The following is a 15,114-nucleotide window of genomic DNA, read 5'->3' as shown; positions in this document are numbered from 1 at the left end:
AGTGCCTCCCAAATATTGTTTCACAGAGTTACGCTTACTTCTAACAGGTAGTTTATTTTAAAAGACTCCTGGATCTTAGATGGGAGGATCTGGGCTTAATAGTTGAAGCAGGTCCCAGGGAATGATAATTTGAAAACTCCTCATATCCATCAGGAATCATGATTGCAGGAAGTATAATCTACTCCCAAGGCATTAAGAAGAAATTTATTGGAGGAAAAACTGTGTAAAGGCGGCATTATCCATAGCAGCCTAAAAGTGGAAACAATCCAAATGTCCAACAGCTGTTATATGAGTGAACAGAGAGTCATGCAATGGAACACCACTTAGTGAAAAGAACCAAGTATTGATACACATGACAATATAGACAACTTCAAACATTATACTTCCTGAAGAAAAGCCAGATGTCAACAACCACATATGACACCATTGTGTTTATGTGAAATATTCAAAAAAAGCAGACCTATAATCCAGAAAGAAAGGAAATTAATAGTTGCCTGTGGCTCGGGGTTAGAACCAGGATTAACTGCAAACAGGCATAAGGGATTTTGGGGGTAACAGAAATATCCTAAAACCGGACTGAGGTGATTGATGCGCACAAATCTCTGTTAATTTACAATAAAAAAAAATCACTGAATTGTACATTGAAAATGGTGAATATTATGACATGTAAATTATACCTCGAAAAACTGTTTAAAAACGACTCACAACATTGCAGCTCCGAGGGAGCCTGCCAAAACACCCCAAACCATAGCACAGAGTTGAGGCTGCCGCCATGTTGCCCTAGACCGCACAGCAGGGCAAGCACCAGGCCTCTCATTGACACCTGGGGCACTCCAAACATGCCTCTCTTACTTGCCTCTCCAAAGCCCTCATTCAGAGTCTGGGGTGGGCATGGTGACTGGCAGCACCTGGGTGCTGTGACCATGCACTGGCGGCTAGGGAGGCTGGGGAAGTGAGTGCCTGGCACTGGCACCTTTGTACGGCGAGCAGTGTCTATGTCCCAGCAAAGCTCATCTGTGGAAATTCTCTAATCATAGCAAGAATGCTTAGCAGTGAGGCAACCAAACTCATGGTGAGATTCTGATAGACAGTCAGCTTCAGGGACCTATATTCCATACTATAGGTACCTCTGGCGGTGTAATTTCTGATATTTGGGGTTGCACTCAAGTAGCCTATGTGGCTTGAACAAAGAAGAGGGGGCATTAGAGGAAAGGTGAAGTGCATATAGGGGCCACTCCAAAGGGAGAGGGCAAGCTTCATGAGCAGTAAAGTAGCCAACAAATAGGATGCCTCTGGTCTCTCTCAACATTACCTGCTATCTTAACATTTATGAAAGAACGGCACACATCTTCAGAGGACAGGTCCCCAAAACTGAACACACTAGATACTCAAGTTTTCTGAACACTTCTATCATTGAAGACTATAAGTCAGTAATATTGAAACATGATAAATTTCAGAAAAATGACACAATCATAGTAAAAAAGCACAATGTAAATAGGTAATAGAAATTCCATGCATATGCAAATATGCAATATATATGAACATCCATAGCTTTATGCAATGAACATTTAACTATAAATGTAACCAAGACTCAAGAAATGTGATCATCTTTGTAGATTTAGCATTGTAATTCCCTTTAATTACAATGGCTTTATCATGCAACTTTGTTTTGAATTTTTTTTTTTTACCGTTTATTCATTTTTGAGAGACAGAGACAGAGTGTGAGTTGGGGCAGAAAGAGAGGGAGACACAGAATCCCAAGCAGGCACCAGGCTCTGAGCTGTCAGCACAGAGCCTGACATGGGGCTCAAACTCACAAACCATGAGATCATGACCTGAGCTGAAGTCGGACGCTTAACTGACTGAGCCACTCAGGCGTCCCTATCTTGTGACTTCTATGTGACCCCGAACTACATTTTTGACACAAACCTATATTCGCATCAACTATTTTGTTCTTCTCTTAAATAAGTAGTGAGATTAGAAACCATAGATGTGGGGTGGTTGGACTTGAGAATGGGTAGAATTTTGACAAGGAAAAGTAGAGAAGAAAGAATTCTGCACAGTGGAGTCAGTTCACACAAATGCACCAAAAGGATGCAGAGCAAGTGAAGAAACAGCAAATAGCCTTGCAGTCCCATTTTCTCTACCTTTTAAAGATATGTCGTTTCTTCTAAGTTGTCTTGAGTACCTAACATCCTAAGTACCTCTGAATGCATCTACTGTTTGTATTTATTCGACTTACTGTATATCAGAGCTACTGTGACACCTATGTTTCTTATAGCTGTTATTTCAAATTGTTTGAGATCCTAGTTGGTTTTGAATACACGAACTAACGTGCATTATCCCAGAATGCAGGGAAAGAGAGAGAAGAAATATTCATTCTAATTACCAGGGAAAGTATATGAAATGCTCTCCTCGTACAGTCTACAGATGAAAACCAAATTTTCCTGATAACCAATGTGAAAGCACTAGAAGCTTCAGTAGTTACTTTTAAGACTGAGGAAAGAGAGGTTTTAGCTGGAAGTGATGCAAGGCTTTTTAATCAAAGCCGCACAAAACTTGGCTCTCTAATTTACTCTATTTTCCTCATATACTCCTCCCTAAATTCAGTAAACCCCGGGGAGGTCGGAAAGCCAAGCACGCTCCACTCCCTGTGCCAATCGTGGTTGCTAAAGGCTTCCCATTCATTATAATGAATCCCCTGTAAGAGTTCTCCAGTTTCTCTGTGTCCTTTCCACTCTTTGGCCTGCACTGATTGTGAATGCGCCTGGATAATAGTTCCTCCTTTCCCCTCTCCCTCTCTGTCCTACTTTCAAAGATAACAGTTGCTTGTTACCATGATAAATAGGGATGGAGTGCAAACACAAGACAGCTTTTTGATGTGCCATTTATTTCATCCAGAGGGTAGACAGCTCCCATGCACCCCATTTCAGCAAGGGACTAGTGTATTTGATTGACAAGAAACTGCATTTCAAATCTCACACAATTCAGGAAGGGCTCCCAACATAAAATTGGGTATGATGCTGTTCTGGCTGCTGAAATCCAGTTATTTGCACTGCATATTAAAGCCTAAGGCAGCACTTAGGGCTTGGTGTCAAAACAGGGAGGATGGATATGTTAATTATCTTGATCTTGGTAATTATCACATAATGTGTGTGTGTGTGTGTGTGTGTGTGTGTGTGTGTGTGTACATATATCAAATTATCACATTGTACACTTTATTTTGTAAATTTTTTAAATGTTTATTTACTTTTGACAGAGAGACAGAGCATGAGAGGGGGAGGGGCAGAGAGAGAGGGAGACATGGAATCCAAAGCAGGCTCCAGGCTCTGAGCTGTCAGCACAGACCCCAGTGTGGGGCTTGAACCCACCAACTGCGAGATCATGACCTGAGCTGAAGTCGGATGCTTAATTGACTGAGCCACCGAGGAGCCCCACATATTGCACAGTTTAAATAAATAAAATTTGTCAAGTATTCCTTAACAAAGTAAACAAAACAAAACATGATAGGGGGCAAAGCAGCTCAAAAATTAGTTCTTTTATATTCATTTGTTTATGCATCATGTTATGTGATGGGAAATTATAAAGTAAAAATGTACTTCTGCAAACACTTTACTGCCTTAGGTTTCTTACACCAAAACCCCCTTACAGCATACATATAGATTTCTACATAGCTTCTACATAGAAGTTCATGCTCCCTCTTTCTTATCTTTTATCTCTGTAATAATCCTCTGCACATTTAAATTCTATTCACTCTTTAAGGGCCATCCTAAAACCCAACCTCTCCAATCAATTATGTTCCTTACTTCCACAGATGTTACAGAATTTACAGATAATATCATCAACTTTACAGGTGCATGTTCTTTATGTTAGTTATATCATTGTCTAAGAATTTTAGTGAATTACCCTTGTCTCCTAAGCATTAGTGAATATTCTATTCGGGAAGGACCTCTGTCATCTACTACTTTTACTCCCATAGCTAAATTTACCACAGGAGATTCACGAACATTTGTTTGATACTTTGGTAATTCACTTTTCATAGAAAAACTCACAGAATTTTAGCATGTGAAAGGTAGAGAGTTAAGTGCAATCTCTCATTTAATGTGTCATTTATAGGGGCGCCTGGTAGCTCAGTCGGTTAAGTGTCCGACTTCTGCCTAGACCATGATCTTGCAGTTCCTGAGTTTCAGTCCCACGTTAGGCTCTGTACTGACAGCTCAGAGCCTGGAGCCTGTTTGAGATACTGTGTCTCCCTCTCCCTCTCTCTTCCCCTCCCCCATTCGTGCTCGCTCTCTCTCTCTCTCTCTCTCTCTCAAAAATAAACTTAAAAAATTTTTTTAATGTGTTATTTCTATTTTCATCTCTGTGACATCACAGATAGGTGGTTGAACATTTCCAATGGAAAGAAGTTTATTAAACTTCAAGACAGTTCATTTCATTTTTGGACAGCTTTAAATGTTATAAATTTCTTCCTAATTATGGTCTAAAGTACTCTTCAGTAACTTCTGTTTCTTGGCCTAATTCCACTTAGAGAAATGATGTAAGTTGAATCTTTTTTTTTTTTTTTTTTTTCTTTACAGTCCTTTACATCGTTGAAAGCAAACAAGCATATATTGCTAGGAATTTAATCAGAATGGAACCTACCAACAGAGGGAGAAGCAATTATTTCTGCGACCAGGCAACTCTAGCTCATCACCTCCAACAAAGAGAAACTTCAGCTCAAACCCAAAAGTGCTTGTTGAACAGCCTATTATGACTCAGAAAGCTTTGAACCCTGATAGTCACCCATTTATAGACAGAGAGAAGTCACATTCTGCTGGAGCCTCAAAACATAAAGGAACCTTAGTATTTCTCAACTGAAGTCTGAACTTCTTTTATAAAATGACTCCAATGTAGTTTTTTCTGCTTGACTTAGAAATCTTTACTGATGCATAAGCAGCAACAGCCTTGATTTAACAAGCAGGTAATTCAGTGAAGCCATGGTATTAAATGGTTAGATGCAGCCAAGTGCATTTGATCAACTGAATCAAATCTGTGAAGATGCAAGGCATTGATGAAAATTGTGAAAATTAAAATACGAATTATATCGGAGATAAAACTTTGTTTTCATTAACCAAGGACATAAGAGGTATGTTGAAAGAACACTGGCCTTACAGCTTGTGAGATTTCATCTCTAGGTTGAGTTTTTTTTCATTAATTTACATCATCCATTATTAGGTACATGAATTTCAGCTTCTTCAACTATAAATCAAGGAAGTTAGGTGGGTGAACACCAAGGCTGCTTGAAACTCGAACTTTCCCTGTTGTTAAGCACTCTTTTGAATTCTGTGTACTCAGGTTTCTTGGAAAAGTTCTTCAACATCTTACTGGAAAAATAATAAAGCAAATGTCAAATACTGCTTTAATTGATGTTATCAATATCTCCTTAAAAATTCTATGAAAGCCAAATAAAATTATTTATAGTGATCAACTATCTTCAATTCTTACTTGTTCTTCTCAAATTCTAGAATTTTAAATTCTCATAATTTCCCAAATTACTATAACCCTCCCCCAATTTTGCCTGATTCCTGTGCCAGCCTCTATATAGTATATTTCACATATAATTTGAATTCACAAAGGCCTTAGAGATTGAAATCCTTTATCTTACAGTCCAGGTATACTGAGTTCTAGTTTAGAATGTCTTCCACTATCCCATCACTTAACAATGCAATTTATACAGAACAGTGACTTCTTTCATAACATTCAAAACCACCTTCTAATTTACCTGTTTTATATACTAGGTAATTCTTACTGTGGAGAACTAACTCCGTATCTCCGAAGCCATGTCTAATTGCAATTATCCAGGTGTGATAAACCTTTAAAATACTGTTTTTTTTTTTCTATAGTTGCTTGCTTCATTGAAGGGAAGGAAAAACAAAAACCCTGATGGAAGGGTAATCAAAGTCTGAAATATGCACTTAGACTGCTCAGAGTAACTGAATTCACAAACAAATTACTGGTTCATCATATGTTCTGTGCTGTATGATTCTAGATTGGAAGGAGCTGCCACATACGATTGTGTCTCTTCAGGCCCAAGTTGGTATGACAGGCAAATGTGTACCAAAACCACAAAATGTTCCATTTTCATAAAGTGGGAGAGGCACAAGCATATAAGGCAGAGTAATGTTACTGCCTTCAGGGTTCTAATGGTGAACCTGTCGTCCCTGAACGACCTCAGACAACTTGCCCATTCTCAGTCATGACAAAAAGAAAATAATGTAAATTTCTCTGCCGTGCTGCAGTTTTGTTCCCTGCCATACCTGTTTCTCTAAACAAAACTCAGGCATGTGTGCCTTGGAGCTCCTTTATACTACTTTCACTCTACTTCATTTTGCAACAAAATTTCTGTCCAGTCCTGAGGTTACACAGTGTTATTCAATAATGTCCCTAGGGATAGACAAAGTGATTCAGTAAAATTGTAGCAGCACATATTTATAAACAACATTAGCAGAACTCTACCAATTATGACAATTAAAGGACACTAAGGGTGCCAGGATCTGTGAAACTGGGTATTTGGAGGACCAGTGTATGTAAATTATACAACCGAGTTTATGTTTACTTTGGATACTGAGTTGGGAATGGGACTGAAGGAAGCTGCTTCCTTTCTCAAATCCATCTTTTTTCTTCTCCTCTGCCTTTTCTCATTCCAGGAAGATAACATGAAAAAAAGGCAAAAAGGCAAAAAGACAAAAAAAAAAAAAAAAAAAAAAAAAAAAAAAGACTGAAATCTGAGATCATTAATCCTGTGATAGGAACACTTGTCAAGGTGTTAGCTCCGGTATTATTTGGCAAGTGTGAAAAGATGTTAGTAGAAGGATCTTAACCACAATGGTATTATTCAATTCAATCCAACAAATATGGTAGGAAACCCACTATGTGTCTGTCAGTAACTGGTTAGGTATTAGATTTTTTTTTTTTTTAAGTCAGCTAAGTAGGCAAAGGTGTATAGAAGCAAGGAATAGGTATTTACACAATATAAGTGTTGGACTAGAGCCTTTTAGGTGCTATAGGTGGTTGGAGAATGGACACCTAGCAAAGACCAAGGGGACGAGTAGACAGTAGAGATTTAGTGATATTGTGATTTATAATAAATATATATTTGGTCGTCATCCCCTTTCTGGCTTGGAGCGGCTGTAACCTTTGGAATTTCCTAAGTGATGAGAGCCATAAAAATATCTTTTGCTATGTTAATGAGGTGACTTTTGGAAAGCACTTAAGGATGGGGGCTGGCTGCCAGAGCATCCAATCGAGCACATAGAAAGGAGCGCGGAGGAGCTGTACAAAATCAAAGACTTTTATTGGCAGACAGAGTGGTGTTAAAAAACAAAATTCAACTGAGTAAATTGAAAGATCTAATTGGCTTTCTTCAATGACTCATGAATTAGGCACCATCCCATCTAGCAAATAAAAGGGAGTTTCAAAGGGCTGTACAGAATGGAAGATTTTTTAAAAATTTTTTATTATTTAAAAAAAATTATTACATTTTTTTATTTTTGGGAGGCAGAGAAAGACAGAGCACAAGTGGGGGAGGGGCAGAGAGAGAGAGAGAGAGAGAGGGAGACACAGAATCTGAAGTAGGCTCCAGGCTCTGAGCTGTCAGCACAGAGCCTGAAGCAGGGCTCAAACTCACGAACCATGAGATCATGACCTGAGCTGAAGTTGGATGCTCAACTGACTGAGCCACCCAGGCACCCCTGAATGGAAGATTTTTAAAGGCAGAAAGTGGGTAAGACAAGAAAGTCATAAGATTATTTCAGGCAAGGTCACCTTCCTTTGGTGGGGGTGGGCAGGGATCTATCAAGCAGATTACCACACTAGTGTTGATCAGGTAATTCTAGATAGACTAGTTAAAGGTCATATTCTACCTGGGAGTGGCTGAAATTAATTAAGTCTTCATTTGCTGTCTTGGGGGCAAGTAATTCCATTTTGGGCCTGTTCTGTTTTTAACAGTGGGAACGAGGAGGCTACACTAGGCAAAAAAGTGAGTTGGTAATTGCAAAGTTGCTTTCCTTTAGGGGTTCTCAGGCATCTACCAGTCATATACTTAAGTAGTGCTGACTGGGAGATTCCTGATTGACTGATTTAAGATTCCACATCTGAGAGAGTCAAAATTGTTAGAAGTCAAGTCTGGTGACATGGGACTTGACATAAGCTACTTTATTTTGAGTAACTGTCTTGTTTCTGTTGTTGTTGTTGTTGTTGTTGTTGTTAATAATATTTTTATAATAAATTGATGATCTAGTAAGCAAAATGTTTCTCTAAGTTCTGTGAGCTTCTCTATAAAATTAATAAAACCCAAGGAGGGGGTTATTGGGACTTCTAACCTATAATTGGGGTCAGATGCACAGGTGACAACCTTGACTTGTAACTGCCATCTGAAGTGGGGACTGGGAGTAGACTTGTGAGACTGAACCCTTAACTTGGGGGATCCTGGTAGACAGTGTTAGAAATGAGGTGTATTATAGGGGACCCACCTGGGTTGGAGAACTGTTGGTGTGGAGAACCACCCCCACACACATACATGCCTTGGAATTGGGACCAGCAACTGTAGGCTTCCTAGAAATTTCCAGGTATGTGTTAACTCAAATAATGAACAAATAGATGGTTATATTTTCATATGATAGAATAATATGCATCCACATTGTATGTAGTCATTTGTTTATCACCATGAAACAGTGGTCATAATATATTGTAAAGTGAAAAAAAAAAGCCAACGTAAGGTATGTGCAGTGGGATCCATTTTTGTACAATATGGAACATATTCATGTATAGTTAAATATGTATTGAAAAGTTATCAGGTTAACTGCAGTCATCTTGGCATTAATTTCTCCCTTTTTGTCTAACTGTATTTAAACACATGGAAAATTAATCTGTATTACTTCTGTACTTTAAAGTAAATGATGCTTATGACTGAGACAACTAGCATAGGAAATCAAATGGAGCAAATGCTGGGAAGTTGACACATGTGGTATCTGGTCAACCTAAGCACTTCTGTTGCCATGGGCAGGGATGCCTCATCAGCTCCACAATGCAAGTGAAAGTCAGTATTAGAATTGAATCCAGGCATGTCTGACTCTAAAGCTTAAGCTTTACCTGAGCTGTATTTGAGTCTTTTTAAAAATTATACTATGTTGCTATCTACAGCTGTTCTGACTGCTGCTGATGCAGATGAGAATGAAATAGCAAAGAGAATTCAAAATGAGTCCCAGCAGCAAACAATTTATAAGCTATGAAGACTGTAGGGAATATGCATGTAGGATGGTCCAAAAATGAGTAACTCTATTATGCTGGGAATCGTCACCTCATTATAAATGTCTCCATTCTAATCTCCATCCCTTGCTCTCTCTTAATAATTCAAGCATTAAAAATTTTTATTGGATTGCAAATTGGCACACAGGTCATGAGTCTGACTTTACAACTGCTATATTCAGAATTGGAATGGAAATAATCTTTTCCTGTTCCTAGTCACGTCACTCATTTGTACTACCCAAATATGCCTAATGGGAAGGAGAGACGTACTTGATGAGAGGAAAAAATCTCATGAAGTTAACATTTGTAGTGCAATCAAATTAAATTTCCTTTGGATTTCAGTTTAAAATGGTGCTTGGCTAGTTGCCATTGATGCATCATCTCCCATATTTCTACTAAAATAACAATGAAGACAGAAAACGACAAAAAATATACATCATCTCCAGAAACTAAAACTTAAAAAGAGACTATTGCCAGAATCAGATGTAAACCAAACATGCAAGACCAAAGAACCATGATGAAAAAAAAAAAAATATATATATATATATATTTTATGTATATATGTGTGTGTGTGTGTGTGTGTGTGTGTGTGTGTGTGTGTGTGTGTATAGTTAGTCTAACAATGCTTATGCCTAGGAAACTGAGTAAACCTCTCCCCTTAGATAGGAATATGAAAATATTTTATTCCTTCTTACACCATCAGTCTATAAATCACAGTTTTAAATTTGTAACAACCAAAGAATGCAGCCACCCCTTTATTGTCCGTGTGTGCTTATTTTATAGCAGTCAAAATACTGAATTGACGCCCTTTTACAGCTCTTTCTATATTCTTTCAGAAATGTTAACTCCAGGGGCGCCTGGGTGGCGCAGTCGGTTAGGCGTCCGACTTCAGCCAGGTCACGATCTCGCGGTCCGTGAGTTCGAGCCCCGCGTCAGGCTCTGGGCTGATGGCTCAGAGCCTGGAGCCTGTTTCCGATTCTGTGTCTCCCTCTCTCTCTGCCCCTCCCCCGTTCATGCTCTGTCTCTCTCTGTCCCAAAAATAAATAAACGTTGAAAAAAAAAAAAAAAAAAAAAAAGAAATGTTAACTCCAGAAAATAAGAGCGCCAGGAACAGGGAACATATGCAATTTTATGCACTGGGCCTCCACACAAAATTTTATTTGAACAAGTAGTATTCCCACTATTTTTGTTACCACTGTTCCTGGTAATGATGATGAATAACCAGGGACCCGACAGGTAGAGAAGTAGCAAATCCTATTGTAAGCATTAGATAATCCCAACCGGAGTTCGTAGAATAGGATGAAGAACAGGGTTGAATAAGATAAACTAATAGGGTCTGTCTTGCTTTTAGCTTCAGCCAGAAGACATTCATACAAGCCTTCTGTGGCCGACTGCTTCTGCAGATGTTCATTCTGGACTTCAAGGCCATACTTCTGCTGGCACTGATCTTGAAATTTGGCTCTGAGACTTAAATCTGTGTGGCCTCAGGGAAGCTGTTCAACTTCTCTGAGTCTTACCTTCCTCATCTGTAAAGTGGAGATTATTACACTCATTTCAAAGATTATTATAAGAATTAAATATGATAATGGGTGTGATTGGACACTATAAAGCAAATATAAGAGCTTATTATGATTATTATGTGTCTTCTTTTCTTTTAGTGTACTTATCTTGCTTTGTGAAACAGCCCTGCTTTGGCTATTATACCCTCCTCCAAACTACATCAGCATTTAGGGTCTGGTGACTCACTTACCACTTAAAAAAATGCTATCTAGGGGCCATTATTAATCTCTTTGTGTATGTTTACCTCCTCTCCCTCCAACCAGATTATGTGCTCATTTAGGGCAGAGTCCAATTTTTTTTATGCCTGTTTCTTTCCCTTCTGAAATCCACTACCCTTTGCTTACTGAGCACTTGAGAAATGCAAATTGATGATGATGGCAGCCAATTTAAGTTCTACAATGATTTAGGTATTCTCCCGCTGCAGACAAGGGCATATTTTTCTTTTTCAGGTGTGAATCATTAACTTTAATAGCATTCTACATGTTTCAGTAGGAATATTTACCATGATGTGTAAGGTCTTTGAGGGCAGGACTACTTTAAAGATGTTTTATTTATTTATTTATTTATTTATTTATTTATTTATTTATTCAAGTTTGTGCATTGCACAGATCCAACTGCAGAGGTAGGCTTGCTTAATAAATAAATCTGATACAAAAATTTTTTCCAATGATGAAGGTGCAATCCTTAGCCAGAAGGTACCATAAAAGTCTCAAGCCCATATTCAGTTTTGATATGTGATAGATAAAAAGTAAAATGTTAGTACTCTATAACAAAGTATTTGCTATTCTAATTCAAAGTGCTAACCATTATAGCAATTTATTGCAAAACATTTTCATATTGCTATATATTCTGCCAAGGATTACACTATCCTTTTTATCCACTTTATTGTATTTTATTAGGTTCCTATACTATGCTGCTGTCCATTTGCAAGGAACTACATTTCCTCGTTGTACAAACTAAGGAGTCACTTGTCTTCTGAAGAACCTGTGTAAGTCGGAAGGAAGTGCAAGTTTTAGGTTTTAGCTTCCTTTCCTTTCTCCTTAACTGTCTTTCAAGAAGATGGCACACCTTCCATTGGCCTCTGCCAATGTAACATTCAGCTGCCTCGCCAGCTTTGAATCAACACAGCACAATATATCCCTTTGTTTTGGGCAAAATAACCGTTTTTATCATTCTCTGCTGTTTTACCTTTAAGCCTCTTCATGTCCTCAGGTGGTCATGATTGATAGGCTTGAACCTAAAATGTGGCCCCTTAGGTTGCCTCTTTGCCCCTCCATTTAAATGCTATCATTAGTTTTGATTCCCTTTCCTTGCCTCAGAATCCTTTTTTGTTCCTTCCTTCCTTTTCAGAAAGTGCCCCCCTCCACCTTATTATTAGCCATAGAAAAGAAAGAAGTGGATGCCCAATCTTCCAGATTTTTCTCAGGGGGGGAGATTTGGTTATATTGTACCCATGGTATGTGACTGCACATAGGAAACCTCTGCACAGAGAGAACCTGGACACATTCCTTACAGACCATTCAAAGGAGCCTCATTTTTGTAATTCTTGGAAGATAATATGCATAGGTTTCTCTAATATTATCTGAGACAATGCTCATCAATAAACTACTTCTTTACTGGGTAGTAAAGACACCAAGGAGTAGATATAGTACTCTAGAGGGACTTCTTGTTTCCCATGAGAAGGGATGCAGGGCTATTTTGTCCAGATGTGGATACTCAGTAGTTCTCCCTTGCTTCCAGCTGGTCCACCAGATGCCATCATTCAGGGAATTCAAAGGCCACCCAATACAATGGTTCCTACTCCTGTCACTGCCAGAGCCCACCTCCATAGAACCTGATGCAGTTGTCCAGACCTGGGCCAGACATCAGTGGTTTTAAAAGTTGTCCCTGCTTGTGAAGATAAAAAGCTTCTGCACAGCAAAGGAAACAGTCAACAAAACTAAAAGGCAACCAATGGAATGGGAAAAGATATTTGCAAATGACATATTGGACAAAGGGCTAGTATCCAAAATCTATAAAGAGCTCACCAAACTCCACACCCGAAAAACAAATAACGCAGTGAAGAAATGGGCAGAAGACATGAATAGACACTTCTCTAAAGAAGACATCCAGATGGCCAACAGGCACATGAAAAGATGCTCAACATCGCTCCTCATCAGGGAAATGCAAATCAAAACCACACTCAGATACCACCTCACGCCAGTCAGAGTGGCCAAAATGAACAAATCAGGAGACTATAGATGCTGGAGAGGATGTGGAGAAACAGGAACCCTGTTGCACTGTTGGTGGGAATGCAAACTGGTGCAGTCGCTCTGGAAAACAGTGTGGAGGTTCCTCAGAAAATTAAAAATAGACCTACCCTATGACCCAGCAATAGCACTGCTAGGAATTTACCCAAGGGATACAGGAGTACTGATGCATAGGGGTACTTGTACTCCAATGTTTATAGCAGCACTCTCAACAATAGCCAAATTATGGAAAGAGCCTAAATGTTCATCAACTGATGAATGGATAAAGAAATTGTGGTTTATATACACAATGGAGTACTACAGGGCAATGAGAAAGAACAAAATATGGCCCTTTGTAGCAACGTGGATGGAACTGGAGAGTGTGATGCTAAGTGAAATAAGCCATACAGAGAAAGACAGATACCATGTTTTCACTCTTATGTGGATCCTGAGAAACTTAACAGAAACCCATGGGGGAGGGGAAGGAAAAAAAAAAAAAAAGAGGTTAGAGTGGGAGAGAGCCAAAGCATAAGAGACTCTTAAAAACTGAGAACAAACTGAGGGTTGATGGGGGGTGGGAGGGAGGGGAGGGTGGGTGATGGGTATTGAGGAGGGCACCTTTTGGGATGAGCACTGGGTGTTGTTTGGAAACCAATTTGACAATAAATTTCATATATTGAAAAAAAATGTATTTAATGAAAATATATGTATGTTTAAAAAAAAAAAAGAAAAAAAAAAGTTGTCCCTGTGATTGAAAGGATTGAGAACATCTCGTTTAGAATTTTCAGAAACCATGAACTCTTTCCTGCTTTCCTTCCTCTTTTTAATTTTTCTCTCTTCTAGAACTACTTAGCAAGTTATGCCAGGGACTAAATATACAATTCCTTTAAGTGTCCTCTGGTCCACCCTCCTCATGCCTCAGCATCAGAATCACCTGGGAGTGCTGGATACAGATGCAGATTTTGGGGTCTCATCCCAGACTAAGGAATCAGAGTAATCAGAGATGTCATAGGGTGACCAGTTGTCCCAGTTTGCCCAGGCTTGAGGGACAACTATCCTAGGAATGTCAGTGTTAAAACCAGAGAAGTCTTGGGCAAACTGGGGAATTTGGTTACTCCAGGAAGACCTAGTGTTTTTAATCATGTTCCACATGTGATTATTAGGTGCAATATGGCTGAAAACTACTATCCTCCTCCTTTTTAGAACAACTTATTTTCTCAAGTACACAAATTAGTCTCCAGCCATTATATCAAGTAGGAGGTTCTCTTATTTTCTAGCTGAAAGAGGCTGACCCTGTCCTTGGTTCATGTTTTATGAGAACTAGGCTCTTGACATGTGGTCCTCTGTCTCCCATCCTGACTTTCCATATGTAGGCTCCACAGTGTGGGCCTCTTCCCTTTGACAACTGCTGCCTGTGGCTTTTGCCTCCTCACGCCGCGCCCCACCCCCTCCCCCCCCATTCAAGCTTGGCCCTGTGTTGCATTTGCCTGTTCATTGCCATCTGTTTCTCACTTTGTCCTGCCTGGAGAAGTTCCATGATATATGGCTTCTGAGAGAAGTGTTCCTTCCATTGACTCTTTCATTCCAGAGCCACCATTTAAAACACCCCACAAGCCTTTCTCCAGTATTTTCTGTGGCCCAGATCCTTCCTCTCCTCTCCAGCCCTGCCAAGAGGATGCAAGAATGCATTCTGCTCCCAGGCCTCTAATAGGAGTGTGCAGTTTCCAAATAGGCAAAGTGGCAGGGAAGCTTCCTGAGTGGCTAGGATAGGACACAGAAGTGCTGATCAACTTAGAGCATGACATGGGCCCTGCTGAGCCCTAAATGAGCCATTTATCCAGTGTAACATCTGGAACAATGGAGTTGGAGGCACTCAGAGAAGTACTTATTTATTTAGGGAGGAGATGAAGCTGTGATTTCAGACTTCCCTCAAGTCCCTCAAAGGGGAGGAGGAAAAGGCGAGGGTTAGCATCTGGACTCTGTAAATTATAAAACTATGGCTCTATTTTTGAAGGTGCTGAGAGAAAGCTTTCCAAGG

The sequence above is a fragment of the Leopardus geoffroyi genome, chromosome A3 (assembly GCF_018350155.1).
Source record: "Leopardus geoffroyi isolate Oge1 chromosome A3, O.geoffroyi_Oge1_pat1.0, whole genome shotgun sequence".
Lineage (NCBI taxonomy): Eukaryota > Metazoa > Chordata > Mammalia > Carnivora > Felidae > Leopardus > Leopardus geoffroyi.
Note: the sequence above shows the minus strand (reverse complement) of the source record.